Here is a 16,709-nt window from a genome sequence, read left to right as displayed (position 1 = left end):
TGGATAGACAGACTTGGAGGGAGGCAATACGCGTGGAAGAGGTGGGTTTCGGGTATGTAGACTAATAATCCTCCTCCTTTATTTCCTATTTTTATTTCTTTACAACTCAATCAGAGAACACGTAAATGAAACCGTGACTGTGTGCAAGTAGGGGGGATCCCCTTGTAGCGTTGCAGTAGGCGGAATGGTGAAGGGAAAAACACTTTGTAGCTTCTGCAACCGGGACTGAGTGTAAGTATACCCGAACTAATGGTCGAGAATTCCTAATCCCATTACCACGGTGACTACCCACACTTAGTCCAAAAACATTAACAACAGCGGCGCGGATAGCGTCAAATATTCATGCTTGTCGTAGTGCAAGTTGTACGCGGCTCGGACAGGCCGTCGTAAAACCCATGTTCAACTCTTAGGAGATTTTTCTCTGGTTGACCCGGTACTTGCTACTGGAAATTTCTTTGGATTTATGATTTCGGCGTTGCTTCTCTTTTATCACGTAGTTCTAGACTTCTAAGGCACACTGGGGAGGAGGCCGCCAGCACCAAATAGTACTGGAGTGTTGGTTTTTCTTTCGGAAAAAAAAAATCTCACTTGGCAGAAAAAAAAAACTCGGCATATTCTGAACCCTCGACCAGTACGACTCTGCAATATTAGCAAGTGTGAATTTGGAATGATCTATTTCTCTAGCTTAACTACTCCAGTTTCACGTCAAAAACACCATCCTCAATCTTGGCGTACTTAATTTTTGGAAAGAAAATCCTAAGCACACCGTGGTAAACCTCTGCCCAAACATGACTGAATTTGTAATTCGCCGGCTTCAAAAAAAATGGAGTCGAGTAATTCTTGACAACTTTTCCTTCAAGTAACACCTCTACTCTCACAGTCATCTTCATTGTTCTTGACAGACTTGGACATACTCCCACGAGTTTCTGTTCAGCCCGTACTTTTTTTATATCTTCTTTTCCGAGCTCTGGGACTAACATCTTAACATACACACAGTCACTATCTTCGTCGGCGTAACCATCGCAGAAGTATGATTTATTGTGCCAGTTATACATGGGCATATAATCCAACTTTCTTTTGATCTTAGCACTTACGTCATATGAAAAGTAAAACCAAAATTCAATTAAACAAAATCTGAAAAAATAAGCATATCACAAAGTTTTCAACTCAAAGAAGCTCCGGAAATGTCCTGACTGCAGTAGAAGCCCGAAGACGTGCAGCTGAAGCAGATACATATCAATAAAAAGTTAAGCAAGATACATATGCGACTGTCCTCTCTTATAACTCGAGCATAAAGAGGACACTGAGATTCCTACCAAGGTTTTTGGTCAAATTCACTCACAGTAATTAAGGGACGGGCCCAAGAGCTACCTTAAAATTTTTTTGACCTGGGGCTAGCTCAAGAACGTGGGATTATTGATGGACCATTGGGTACCCGGGCTAAAAGCCCTCTCATAGGTCCATCAACGCTCACACGCAGAATTTATTAGTCAACGAAAAAAAGACTCATCACTGATATTCCTACTAGTACTAACTACTAAGACATTCCAGAAAAGACCTGTATCTAGAGCTGTACCGGAACTTGTATTTAGGTGATGGGTATGTACAGAGTTTTTGAGAAAGCCATCAAAGAAAGATCAAACAAAGATGTAACTACTGGAAACTCAGTAGCACACCCAAACTAATAGTAACCAAGATCTAAGACATCTTAAGTAAAGTAAACACCGAAAATTCTTATTGATGAATCATTCAAAGTAACAAAGATACAAGTTCTTGAATACAAGCAAACCCTAATCTCTCCCCTAGGTTAAGCTCTCCCACTCTCCAAAAATCCGATCCCCCATACATTGTCCAAGGACCTCTATTTATAGGCCATCTAACCCTAATGGAACACAACTCATTTTATCTCGTCGCGTTGTCGCAGTAAAGCTTTACACTTCGCCCAGACCGTTTTCCATAAAGTTTCCCCCCTTCTTTCGCTTACTTCACATGGGCTTGTCGAGACACCTGTCTCTTTTCTTGATCCATAATTTATCTACTTCGTGGCTTGTCTTCTCAGCCAAGTAATCTTACTTCGTCATTTTCTACTTCGCGGCGGATATCTTGTAGGTTACTCCATGGATCCTTCATAACCCTTCTTCTTCTCGGAGCTTACTTTGTGATGAGACACTATCTCGCACATAGCTTTTACCTCGTCGACTTGTTAATAATGGTGACTCTGACTCCCTGACGAAGATTTTCGTGACACAGTACGAGATCTTTAGTCCGGATTCTCGCGTCTTCCCTATGTCCACGTGGCGATCCATATTTTGGTATCTACATTTTACCTTTTCTTATTCTTCTCGATCGTAGGGAAAGGAGAATAAGAACCGTCTGAAGTTAAATAGCCGCCACTCCTCCCCATCAATGCTCTCCACGTGGTCCCTTTTCTCGTGTAACCGCTAATCACCGGTTCATATTCTTCGATCGTGGGTATCTTGGTTTGACCAGTCATCTCTATAAATACCCTTTTTCTCAGTCCCTTATAACCTTTACCTTCTTCTCTTCCCTTCCCTGCCTTCTGTAAACTTAGGTTTCGTTTCGTTCTCCTCCAATGGCTCCCAAGAAAGTCCCCAGTCATACTACCTCCACGATTTATGAGGAATTTAAAATCGATCTTCAGAAGTTGGGTATTCTCTATCTCCGGCGATTGATTCCTCCATTTTTCCTCCTATCACCACAACCAAATTCATGGAATTAAATTACCGATGGATTCAAACGGAAACTTGGTCTTCTACAAAGATGTTGATCACCGCTGGCCAACTGAGAGAGGATCTTTCTTTTCTTTTGTATGATCCTAATAACCCTTTTTTTTCTGAAATCCTAGTCAAGCTTCAGCGAGGTGTTTATCAATTGAGTGAAAATCCATCCGTCTTGCTAATGAATTCGTCAGAAGGTTTAATGGCGATACTTCCCAGATTCTACTCTTGGTGCAAAGTTTCGTTCCTGCGGATTACAACATTGAATCTTTCTCTGTGAACTACACCGTCCAGGATATGACCACGAGAGCCTATCAGGAGTGGGGCATCATGCTTTCTCGCAAAACTTTGGCTGATTCGTCCAAGGCCCTTCTTTTGGATGTTGATCCTATTGGTGCGAAAGGAAACAAGTATCTTCGTCTTTCTAGTGATGAGGATTGGATGATGTTACCTTTGATAGCCGAAGGTCCTCTGATGTGGGGTCTCGACGAGAATGGGACTGCTCGCACTGGTCCTCTCCCTCAACATGCCCATCTCGCGGCGTATGATGCGGGTCGATTTCGCTGGCATAAGATTCCCAAAGAGGTTATTCTTATCCTCCTTTGGTTTCCTTGTCTTTTATTTTATTGTCTCCTAACGTCCTTGTTCCTGCCTCAGTATCCTCTTCCTCCTCCTGGTATGCTGAAAGACCGCTCTAAAAAATCAGTTCAAGCACAGGTTCATACCTCGTGGCCTCCCTTTTGGTCGTTGCTTTCGTCGATTCCTAACCTCTCATTTTCAGGAGAATGAGCCTCAAGCAACGGATGGTCCTGCTAAGAATTTGAGGAAACGCCAACGTTCTGGGGTTCCTCCTCCTACTACCCAGGTATCCCTTTCTTACTTAATTTGCGTTCTTCTTCTTACATCATCCCTTGACCTCAAGGATTTCAGGACGATCCTCCCTCCTTTCGCACCTCACAGCGTCGCCGTCATGGCTTGGATGTGGACGTCCTGACCCAAGTCTATTCCTCAGTCTTACCTCTCCCTGATCCCTCTCATCATCAGCATCCTCGCTCATCTTGCGAGACTATCCCCTAGCGTAGTGCCCCTTCTCCCGAGCCCACTTCGTTTAGAGATGGTCAGCAAACTACCGAAGTGGAGGAGCCTAATCTTCTTCCTAACCTAAAATTTTTAAGGGAGATTTTTGTTTCAACTCGCGGAGATCCTTCCTTAAGATCTGAGATTACCGAATCTTTGGTTTCTCTCAGTTTTAACGATTTTCTGGCTGAAGATCAATCCTTTATTTTGAATGCTTCTTTGAATCTCTCTATGGAGAAATATTCTGCCATAATGGGTCTGGTGAGTATTTAACATGCGTTTAACATTTTTTTCCCCTTGTAATACTTCGCGAAATTTTAAAGCAGGTCTTTCATCTTTAGGAGCAACATCGCAGCATGGATCATCTCGTGGAGCTTCGGGATTCTCGTGAATTGATGAAAAAGTCTAGTGCTTGTATTCTCCACCTAGAGGAGCAGCTTGCATAAAAGAGGAAAATCTTGTTCGATCTTCTCCGTGAGTTTCCCTTTCTTTGTCATTTTGGTGCTGTCTTTCTCTTGGTGATAGCTTACCTGTTTAACTCCTTCATTCCTCAGGAAGTGAGCAAGAGCTTAAGGATCACGTCTCTCTTTTATCCCGTGAAAAGGACAGTCTTTACAACAAGGTATCCACACTCCAAGAGGACATTCAGTATTTGCATGAGGATCTCGATCAGATGGTGAAGGATGCAACCCTGATTGCAAAGCGTCTTCGCAGAAATGCTCAAGACGAGAAGGTCAGGCTCTTTAATGAGTTCTGTGATTCCCAAGGAATTCCTCGCATTTCTCTGGATCTTGAAACATTTTCTGATGATTATCCGGAACCTTCTGCCAAAGAATCAATTCCTACCATTAATGAATTGTCTCCTACTGGCGAGGATACCAAAACCGACGAGGATCGTGAAGATGATTCCCGTGAGGATACCAATACTGACGAGGATCATAAAGATGATTCCCGCGAGGATGCATGACCTTTTTGAACTTTTCTAATGTTGTAAACTTAACTTTCACTTTGGCTGAACGCTCACAATCTTGGGGGGCAGACAATATTTTTAATATATTTCCCCTTCCTTGTACTTTTGTATTTGCCTCTATCTCGTGCCTTTGTGTTTGCCTCTATCTCGTGCCTTTGCACCAAGTATATACTTTGAAAAACTGAGTCTTGTGAGGATAATGCTTAATAAGAACATAAAATATAAAAGTATATACTTGCCTCTTGTTCTTATTGAGAATTAGCTAATCAAGACAATGTTGCGCAAGCCAAATTTCATGCTTAGTCCTGTCTATTTATTGTTTCAACTTCCTTGCTGGGTCTGAGCAAATTTGTGTTTTCCTTGTGACTTTACGAGGTCTTATTGCGCCTTCTAGTTAAGGTCTTATTGTGCCTCATCCTTTCTGAAGTATCTTAACTCGACGAAGTATCATGCGCTTATTACCCTTGCGAATAATAATCCATCTACCTCGTCTTAACATTTATTTTATTTTTCTCCGCGACAATGCGACAGGCCTAGTTATTCCCTTGAACATTAGCCCCATGACATTGCTGTCTTTTTTGGTCACACATCTCCCTAATCTGGAGGGCGCCATCCCTTTATATTCCCCCTGATTGCCCCTTCAAGGAGGTTAACCCTAACATGCATGTTGGTCTCCTCCCATCCAGTTATTACGACATTCAGTTGTTTTCGTAACTTCTTATCACCTTCGCCTATATGGCTTGGGGTTACGAAGCCACACCCTAAGTGAGGTTTCTTTGGGATCGAGTGCATCGTAGCTAAGACTTGCCATACAGACATGGCCGGTAACGCTCCAGATGTCTCAGGCACCCGCAATTCAACCGAATACGTCGACGCCTTGGTCATATTTCTGCACCCCTTACTGAAGGCCATCATAAAAAGGGACCCTCAGCGGATAGGTCTTATTATCACCCCTAGCTTATCTCTCTAAGAGTTGTTCACGACATGCGTTAGGTCTTGCCTCTTGCACTTTTCATGCGAACTAGGGTGCATGCCGTGGATTCTCAGCTTTCCTAGACGAAGGTTTTAAGTTTTCCTAGAAACTGTTTATTTTGTGAATCTTATTTGCCTCCTAATGCGAGGTCTTACCTTGCTCTTGTGAAATTCATATCCGTGACATGATTTACCAAAATTCATAAAAAAAATTCATTGCTATCCTTTTGAGATTTGATACACTATCAATTGATAGATTAAATTAAGTACATTCATCTGGTTCCTATCACTCTTCCTCGATTATCAGTGTTGTTCTTCCATGAGAAAGTGCTCAGACTGATATCTTTTCAATTCCTTCATCTTTACTTCGTTTCTGATCTTACATAACGTCGTGAATAAGGGCTGCCTAGTTGACAACGCATAGATAAATGAGCGCACTAAATCTTTCTCTGAAATCCTTCCTTTTAGTTCTCTGCAGATCGCTTCCCATCTCGCCACTAGACTTCGGAGATTTTCATTTTCTCTTTGTCTTAACGAAAACAGTGTTGCTATTTCTGGTTTGCATGGTTCGCTTCTTGCACATTTGTTTATTAGTTTGGATTGCAGCCCGATTGCCTTTTCTATTACTTGGGTACTGTTTCTTCTCCTGCCGGCCACCATCGATTGCTGCATTAAATACTCTCTTTCTATGAATTCCCTCCTGCTATTCTCTATGGATTTCTTTAAATCTTCTCGTTCGTTTTGTTCCCCAAGCCCCTTGTTATCTCACCGGTAGTCGCGATATCCTTCAGTTATCCTTTTCGGAACATATTCTCCTCTGTGTGCACTACTCCCCTCTTGCTTCCTTTTTAAATGATTGTTCTTGATTATAAGCTTCTCATTGTGTCTTTCCAAACTTATGCGTTCCTTCACTAAGTCTTCCCTCTTTCGTCTTTCTTGGTAGAGTTCCTCCTTCAATTGCTCCATTTATTCTTCTTCGTAAGCCCTTTTCCCTTTACCTATAGAATCATGCAACTCAATGCTTTCATCAGCCTCTTGTTTCAATGTTCTTTTATGCTTAGAAGTGTTTATCTTTGCTCCTCCTTGCGGGGCTCGTTTTTCTTTAACAGTAGGGGTTTCTTTCTCACTTCTCGATGCCTCGCTTCCTTCAGCCGTTTTTTCTTTCCTTGCCTTTCCAGTTTGCTTTACCTCGGCTTGACCTCCCTTTTCTGGAGTCATCTCGCGCTCCTTCTCACCATCACTAGTCATTTTTTCCTCCTCGTCCAAGTCCCTCTGTGTTGCGTCCAACTCTTCACATGTCCCAATTGTTAATACCATCAATTTCTTCGCTCTTATTTATTCGCACGCCTTCTTCCTTTGCTCGATTTTCTTTCTTTGCTTCTCCTCATAGTTATGGACATCCTTCTTAATTCAATTCTGTGCGTCCAGGAGATCTCCTCTTATCTCACCAATCACACTTGGCATGGGAAATCGTATTGCTTGATGATATGTAGATGCAATCCCTTTTATCTCGTGTATCCATGGTCTCCCTATGAGAGCATTTTATGGTGAGTCTATGTCTATCACGCAGACTGTGACTTTCTTTTCCAGCTCGCCAGCAATTTTTTTTACAACTAGTTCTCCTTTCGGCTTATATGCAACTCCGTTAAACCCATATATGGTGTACGTTGATGGCACGAGATCCGAGTCTTTGTACCCCATGGTTATAAAGGTGTGATAAAAGAGTATATCGACCGAGCTCCTCGTATACACCAAGATCATGTCAATTACTCAGATTTTTTTCTTTTCAGCTTGATCTACTTCCCACTTTGAGTATTTCCCAAAATTCAGGGTTACAACCAAGGGGTTTGTGTGAGAATTTCCTCCTTAGGGTGCATCCTTTGCTGAGAATGTTATTTTTCTTTTCTTCCATTCCTCTAATAGTTCTCTTGTTGTAACGCTGAATATCTCATTGCCTTCTAAGTCCCTCTTATGTACTCTTTTAAGTATGTTGTCATGGAAATTTTGGATGCTCTTCGCTGCATGTATTATCGTATTACAATTCGGCTTTTGTGATCCCCGATCTATTTCAATTCGGTATATCTGTTGATTTTCACGAAGTGGTGGCGGTGGTAGCGGCACATAGCCTTCCATAAATGTGCGAGTTTTCCCTGTTCTATCAGACGAAGTATAATTCGTCGTATGTTTCGACAGTCCCTTGTGTGGTGCCCGTGAAAACAATGATATCTACAAAACTCATGACTCCTGGTCCTTGGGGGTGGATCTCTTCCCAAATTTGGTGGTGGTGGGATCTCCTCTGTTAATACTATTGCCTCCCATACCTTTTCCACAGTCGTGTTAAGCCTTGGGAGCTTCAGATCTTCGAAATCTGGCACATTTGGTCGCCGTTCTCCAAATATAGGTCCTTGATTATTTCTTTGTTGATACCCTGTATTGTAATTTCGTGGCTTGTAATTCCTTCGTCTTGACTCCTCATATGTTTGTTGATCAATCCATTCTTGATCTCCACTTGATACATCTACAAGCTTCGCTGGGACTGGAGTTGAAGGCTCTCCTTTCTCATGTTTCAAATTATTCTCCACGACGTGCACTGTCCTTGGTAATAGCCTTGAAAACCTTCTTTTGCTGGAATCGGTGCCACTTCGCTAACTTGCCTCTGCTTCTCTTTCAAGGCTATGTACTCCTCTTGGTATTCTCTCAATTTATTCATCGTCAACGAGTTTCGAATAATTAATATTTGAGTGTACAACAGGTCAGTTGGGATTAAAGCGTTCATGAAATCTAAGATGAAATTTTTCTCGTCAACTCTCCCTGCAAGCTCATCACCAATCCTCGCAGGCTTTCTGTGGGTCTCCTTCTCAAATTGAATAGAGTCTCAATTCCTGGTCTCAACATGTTGTTAGTTATATAAGTGGTCAGAAATATCCTTTGTAAGTCTTTAAACGACGAAATCGATCTTTCTGGTAACCCATCGAACCAGTCCAACGCATCCCCGGCCAAGCTCGCGGGGAAGTATCGACAAAGTACCACATCATTTCGTCCCCATTGCTTCAACGAAAGGGTGTATTGTTTCAAGTGCTGCACAACACTTTCAGATCCGCTGAATGTGCTTGGTAGCGTTGGTAGCACGCATTTCTCTGGGATGTCCGCATACATTATCTCATAGGTAAATGGAGATTTATCGGCCTCTTGTATTGCCTCCGCCAGCTGCACTCTGCTGCCTCTTCGCGAATTGTTTATCAGTGATCTCATATCTCGCAGCTCGTCCAAGACTTCCTGGTTCAGGTTCCCTCCGTTTCTCTCCCGTCGATCTCCTCTCATCATACTGAGCCTTCCTTCACCACGTCTCCTTTATTCCCCATCCTTCCGGTTGAACTCAAGTTGTCTTTCATCTTCTCTTCTCCTCTCGTTTTCCCCATGCTTCTGATCTTCTTCATATCTTCGCCTTTGATCTTCCCAGCTTGATATTTCCAATGCTCTTCTTAATATTCTCTCTTTACTGTTTTCTCTTCGTCTCTTCCTTCTTCGCTCTCCTCCATCGTCCCCGCGAGTGTATCTCCTTCGTTGTGACTCTTCTTCGCCTGATGATATCACGTTCATTTTGGAATCCGTGATGTCAACTGCTGCTTCTTCGTTCAGTTGATGATTCTGCAACATTAACCTGGTATTTTGCCTCGTCAATCGGGCATGTTTCTCCGCTAGATCCCTATCTCGTTCCTTTTCAAGACGGAGTGTTTCCCTCAACTGGTCCAACGTCATGTCTTCTTCACCGATATTCTCCTCCAATTCCTCACGAGTCGTTTCTTCTTCTGCAATGGTGTCCGTGTCAGAAGTGTGTACAGAACCCTCTCGAAAACGATATTCGTTGGCCTCCTCAGTCTGCCACTGGTTCACGCATTGCCTTTCCCCTACAGCTGAAGTTCCTCCTTTTTTCATTCTTCCTCCTCTTTTGGCCTCCAATCGTTTACTTCTCCTCGTCACTATCATGTGTGCCGCCCGATCTGGTGTTCTAGTCATCGGCTTATCCTAATTTTAATATTGGTCTTTCTCTAAAACTTAATCTTAAAAGGGATGTTTGCTAAAATCTCTTACTCCTACAACTTTAGCTAAGATGTCTCGCGAAGATCTATTACTCCTAAAACTCTAGCTTCTCTCCACTCCTTAGATGAGGATGAATCCCCAATCTAAGTTCCCTGTTTCTGGACGCCAAAATGTAACTACTGGAAACCCAGTAGCACACCCAAAATAATAGTAACCAAGATCTAAGATATCTTAAGTAAAGTAAACACCGAAAATTCTTATTGATGAATCATTCAAAGTAACAAAGATACAAGTTCTTGAATACAAGGAAACCCTAATCTCTCCCCTAGGTTAAGCTCTCCCACTCTCCAAAAATCTGATCCCCCATACATTGTCCAAGGACCTCTATTTATAGGCCATCTAACCATAATGGAACACAACTCATTTTATCTCGTCGCGTTCTCGTAGTAACGCTTTACACTTCGCCCAGACCGTTTTCCATAAAGTTTTCCCCCTTCTTTCGCTTGCTTCACATGGGCTTGTCGGGACACCTGTCTCTTTTCTTGCTCCATAATTTATCTACTTCGTGGCTTTTCTTCTCAGCCAAGTAATCTTACTTCGTCCTTTTCTACTTCGCGGCGGATATCTTGTAGGGTACTCCATGGATCCTTCATAACCCTTGTTCCTCTCGGAGCTTACTTCGTGATGAGACACTATCTCGCACATAGCTTTTACCTCGTCGACTTGTCAATAATGGTGACTCTGACTTGATTTGACAAGTCACTGACGAAGATTTTCGTGACACGGTACATGATCTTTAGTTCGGATTCTCGCGTCTTCCTTATGTCCACGTGGCGATCCATATTTTGGTATCTACAAAAGCATAGGAGAGTGGATGGTGCTGAAGCCACTGAAGGCGAACCCATGCATTACCCTAACGTTTTTGTATGGGTTTTCTGAAGTGGTTTCTGTATGAAATTAAACTTTAAGAGTTTCTTTGATCCAAGAAGAGCTCATCAGTTATATATATATATATATATATATATATATACTAACGTTAGCATCTCAAGGTTTAGTTAGGGTTTAAGGTTCACGATTAAATCTTTGTTATATCCCCGCTTAATGACGGTACGTTCACATCTTTTTACAGGAATGACGACCTAAATTTTGGGTTTATTGTTCTTAAAGCAGTAAAAACATATAATTGTACGAATATCTAGTCAACTTGAATTATAAAAAGTTTGCACAACTAATGAATGAATTCCGTATGTACCTGTATATAGCAGTGATGCTGCCTCAGGTACGATGTTTGTCTGAATTTTGGTTGGCATGTCGACTTCCAACCGGCCATCAGTATTGTCCTTAGTCCTGGGGATATCGTTTTTACGCACCGAACTGTTATTATGATTATAATCAACAATCGAATATTTGGCCGAGGAACAATTAGTAAAAGGGTTGTCCGATAGATGAAGAAGACAAAAATATCTTGCTCACCATCATGCTTCTCATTTGGCGATGAGTAGTAAATCTTGTGATTGTTCCTCTCATCATTGTAGCAATAACCGACGACGCCATTGTGAAAAGGAAATTTTTATTTTTATTTTTTTCTGGACGAAAGAGTGAAAATAAGACGAGGAAGAAAATTCAGAAAAACTATATATATGCAAGAACTGTATCCTTATTTATTAAATAATGGTAATTAGCCTGAATCCAGTAAGAGTAAGGGTTCTTAATTTTCTAAACTCTTACAAAGGGGAAAAAACGGGTAAGAGTTCATCTAGTAAGCGTAAGAGTTTTATTTTGGGAAAATTAGGTTAAGGCTCCACCCATGGATAGCGATGGCCATTTTCCCCACCCAAACTTATTCCCGTGGGTACCCGTCCCGTTTGGGTAGGATTTTATCCGCAAAAATGGGAATGGGGTCGGGATGGGATTCAAGGTCCCCGCCCCATACCCGTCCCGTTGCTTCCATATTATAAGGGTTTCGACTTTTATGCAAGAATTTGTATCGAATTTTATACTTCTACCACTTAGTCGAGCTTTCTTACATTTATTATATTCTTGATCGTTCTTGTATATTCATCACTTTCGTTTCTTTGTTGTGATCGGACACATTCTTTGATCGTTCTTATATCGAAATGACAAAGTAGAAAAACTAAGAAGTCATTTAAAGATTCTTTTGTTCACCTTAAGATGAATTTCTGAATTTAAAATTTTAGAATGCATTATTTTTATGTTATTATTTTTGTTTGCTTCATATTTAAGTTTTGATTATAAGTAAATTTATGTATTAACTCCGTGTTATGGGTAACCCATGGAAAACCCGCCGCAAACGGGTATTTCCATACCCGTCCCGCCCCAATTCATGTGGGTAACGAGGAGGGTATGGGTATTTTTTTTACGAACGGGGAAGTGACTGGGATTGGCATACCCGTTCCATGACCATCCTACCCATGGATAACCCATAATATCATGCCCTTAATTAAAAGAAGTTTAAATTTAGGCCCCCAAATATTAAAAGACCTTGATACCCTTTGCATCTTATCAAGCCCATAATTAAATAAAATTCAAATCTAGGCCCAAAATTGTTAAAATATTATGTGATGATGTTCCAACCACCTCCGACCACCACATCCATCGCCAACTACCTCCGACCACCACTGCCAGTCAAACCACCTCCGACCACCACCGCCAGTCAAACCAACGACCATCGCCACCCGCCACCACTGATAACCACCGCCGCCGCCAACCACCTCCCGCCACCACTGCCGACCACCACCAACATATGGATGTGTACGCAAAAGTTACACATGCATATGACATGTGTATCCAGAAGTTACACATCATATAAAATGTGTAATCCAAAGTTACGCTTGTACATAAATGTGTACTCTGAAGTTAGACATGTGTAAGCAGAAGTTACACATGCGTATGGAATGTGTATCTACAAGTTACATATCCATATGCGTGTGAACTTTTTATTACACATGCTATATGTAAGGTTATCTACAGGTTATTCATCATAAAATACATGTAGTTTGCTCGAAATGCAAACTTTGATATTTATAGACCAAGAAAGTTTGGACACCTAGGAATTTCCAAACCGAAAATATTCTCAAGATATGCAATTTATTTCCAAATTCGGTTTCCATAATTCCTGGAAATGCTTTGTCCAAATATTGACTGAAAATCTCATTAGAAAATCTCAAACTAGTAAATGCACGTTACTAATTTTTATTTTCTAAACATATGCATTTTAATTGCTGGAAATTAAAAGCATATAAAATTAAAAACCTTAATTAAAAGATTCTCAATTTATTTCGATCCGGGATTCTCCTTTAGCTATTAAGGAATATCTTTGAACAATAAAAGATAAGCGTTACTGCACATGTTCAAAGTATGTCGACATCTTTACTTAGTAAACCCTCTTTCATATTTACTATCTTGGAATCGATTTTCCACACTTCCAAACAAGTTTAGAATTGGTTCAGCTGACTTCCAAGAACTATGTGATTGATTATCCTATCAAATCACCAAACACGGGTTTCACTTTTCTACCAAAACAAGTTTCGGTTCTACCTCCATGTGGGTACTAGAATTAGTCACGCTACTTACCAAAACTTTGTTGACTAGGTACTAGGATCGGTTCCCACATATATATGGTATCTAACATGTATTTGTTGCACATGTCCATAGGATCAGTTCCCAATAACTAAAAACGTGTTGCACATGTTCATAGTGAAAAAGAGGGGGTACAACAACCACACCCAATATTTCGATTAGCAATCTGTATGGACTAACTCCAATACACTTTTAAGAGAATCAACTAGACAGCCAGGTTCAATCTTAATAAAAGTATATCAAGAGCTATATCTCAATTTTTTTTTATTTTTGCTGAATCACATTTTTATTGATAGAAAAACTAAAACCAAAGCTTACAGAACTGACCCAAAATAACAATATAGACTCAATACCAAAAAAACAGAAAAGGCCAAACAGGCAGGCCCAGTTATACTAAGCCCACAGACTAAACTCAGCTTTTAAAGCCATACTTCAAACTGATTCAGATAACCCTTTAGATCGTGAAGAACTTCCTCACCTAAGAATCATAAGGTTGATTCCAGCTGATTCCATTCACTCTGTGCTTCCCTTCATGAACCAATTGTTTGATTCTGCCTTTAAAACCATTCAAATTTGGTTTCTTCTCCTCAAACAATTTTGCATTTTTCTGAAACCACAATTCTTTCATGGTTGCACAAGCTGCAATCATCCAAACCTGCCTGACTAAAGGACTTTTATGCTTAGCTGCAATACAAACTTCCTCAAAAGATTTTGGATTTGCAAAGCAGAAAACTGTGTTCAGCCAACTCCATACTTCAACACAAAAATCACATTCCCATAATGTGTGTTTCATGTTATCTTGAGCTGACAAACAAATACAACACATAGAAACCATTTCAAATCCATTATTCCTCATTACCTCATCATCTACATAGACTGCTTGCTGTAATTTCCAGATGTTACTTGCTATACTTGGATGAAGAAAATGTTTCCATATAAACTTGGGCCATGAAAGCTTAACCTCTTTATGCCTGATTTTCTCAACTGTAATATCTGTGTAGAAATATCCATCTCTACTAGAAGTCCACACACACTTACCTCTACCACCTCTTATTGCAGGCAAAGAATTGACTGAAATAATTTGTTGCATTTCTGTTGAAAGACACCATTCATCCTCTTGAATCAAGTCTTGAACTTTCGTACCAATATGACTATTCACATAACCTGTAAACCCAGTATCTTCAATTATGGAATTTCCTCCTAACCAATTATCAAACCATACAGAAGTCCTTGATCCATCTCCCACTTTCCATCTAATATCTTCTTTTAAAGTATTCCATGCCCATTTTAGACCTTTCCAAACTGAAGATTGTTTCCAGTTATAGGTCCATTGCCCATGTCTGTCTTTAAATTTAGCAGCAAAAAATAGAGCCCATTCTTCATGAAATTAAAATCTTCCACATCATTTTCATCAATAAGGATTTGTTTATAATTTCTAATCGTTTGATGCCAATACCACTTTCTTCATATGGAGTGCACACTCTTTTCCAAGCAATTGTTTTGAACTTCCTTACTTCACCATCACCAGTCCACAAGAAGTTTCTAATTAACTTTTCACACACTTTAATCACAGACAAAGGTCATTTGTAGACTGACATATTATAAATGGGAACACTACAAAGAACAGATTTTACCAGAACCAGTCTATCTTGATATGAAAGAAATCTCCCTTTCCATGCTGCCAATTTCTTCTGAATCAGTTCAACTATAGGCCATATCATTTCATAAGTAATCTTTCCTGGAGACAAGTAAACACCTAGATACTTATCTTTTTTTGTTACCATTGGCTGCAATTTTCCTTTCTCCACCAAAGCTGAGATATTTCTGCTTAATACATCTTCCATAAGCATAAAGAGAATTGGAGATAGTGGATCTCCCTGCCTAAGTCCTCTCTCAACTTTAAAAAAGCCACAGGGTCCTCCATTCACCAATACTGAGATTATTCCCTCTTCTTTTAAACTTCATTTAATTCACAAGTTCAGATGCTAGAAGGACCTGCTCATGTATACTTCTTATTTAAACATATGCTACTTGTTGAGGAGAAATCAGCTTCTTCATGAGTTCACTCATTCTGCTTGTAATTATTTTTGTGAATATCTTGAAGATTACATTACTCAAACCTATTGGTCTGAATTGATTAGCAGTCTTTGCAGCTTGTGTTTTAGGTAACAAGAATAGAAAACTTGAATTCATTCCTTTGGGAATAAATTTCCTTCTCCAACAGAATTGTATAGCTGCAACTAAATCCTTTTCAATAATATCCCAACAACTTCTATAAAAGATGCCTGAAAAGACATATGGACCAGGAGCACTCTCTGGATCCATCTCAAATATTATTTTCTTGATCTATTCTTCCCCAGGTAGCACATCAAGCATTTTTTGATCCTCTTCATTAACAACTTTAGGAATTACTTCCAACAATTCATCATCTACCTCCACAGGGGTACATTCAAAATTCTTTTGAAAATGATTTACCAAGTGCTGAGCAATTAACTCTTGATCTGCAAGTACATTTCCTTCATTATCTTCTATCTCATTAATTGTATTCCTTGCAGTTCTAATCTTCATATTTGTATGGAAAAAGCTTGTGTTAGCTTCTCCTTCTTTAATCCATTGACAATTATCATTTTACTAGAAAATGATATTACTTGTGGTTGTGAAATACTTTTAGTTTGAGGGTTTTTGGTACCCCCTTTACCTGGATTCTTTCTAAAATTATATTTATTGTTAACTGCAGCTTGTTTAGTTACCTTAGTTTTCTCTGGAGAAATTTTAGTTGATGTACTAGCTGTTGAGGTAACCATTTCCTTCTCCACCACCTTGGCCCAAGAGGTTACTTGCACTGGTGTAGTCACTATTGTCCCATTAATTCCATCAACAAATGGAACCATAGTACTATTCACTTCCATTTCTTGCACTGGTTCTGGTGATGAGACAATTTTTGGTGTTGATGCCACATTTGAAGATGATACCACATTTGGTGTTGATAATGAAACTTCCTTGATTATTTCTGCAGGTACTTCTACACTTTCAACATTCTCAAGAGGACTAAATTTACTATTCTGTAAGAATTCAACACTTGGAATACTTGGAGAAGCAGTATGTTGAATAGAATCCACCACTGAATCTTCTCTAGAAAAAAAATCACAGATATCAAAAGGCTCAAGAACCTTTGAGTGACTCTTCCTTTCCATTGATTTAGTTTGAAGCTTAGGTTGTTGTTGCTGATCACTTTCTCGATTTAAGACTTACTGAAGCAAATAGAAATCTGCGAGTCTAATTGAATACAAGAGAAATCACTTGAACGGTAC

Source organism: Papaver somniferum, chromosome 8 (genome assembly GCF_003573695.1).
Source record: "Papaver somniferum cultivar HN1 chromosome 8, ASM357369v1, whole genome shotgun sequence".
Classification (NCBI taxonomy): Eukaryota; Viridiplantae; Streptophyta; class Magnoliopsida; order Ranunculales; family Papaveraceae; genus Papaver; species Papaver somniferum.
This window is presented reverse-complemented; position numbering follows the sequence as displayed.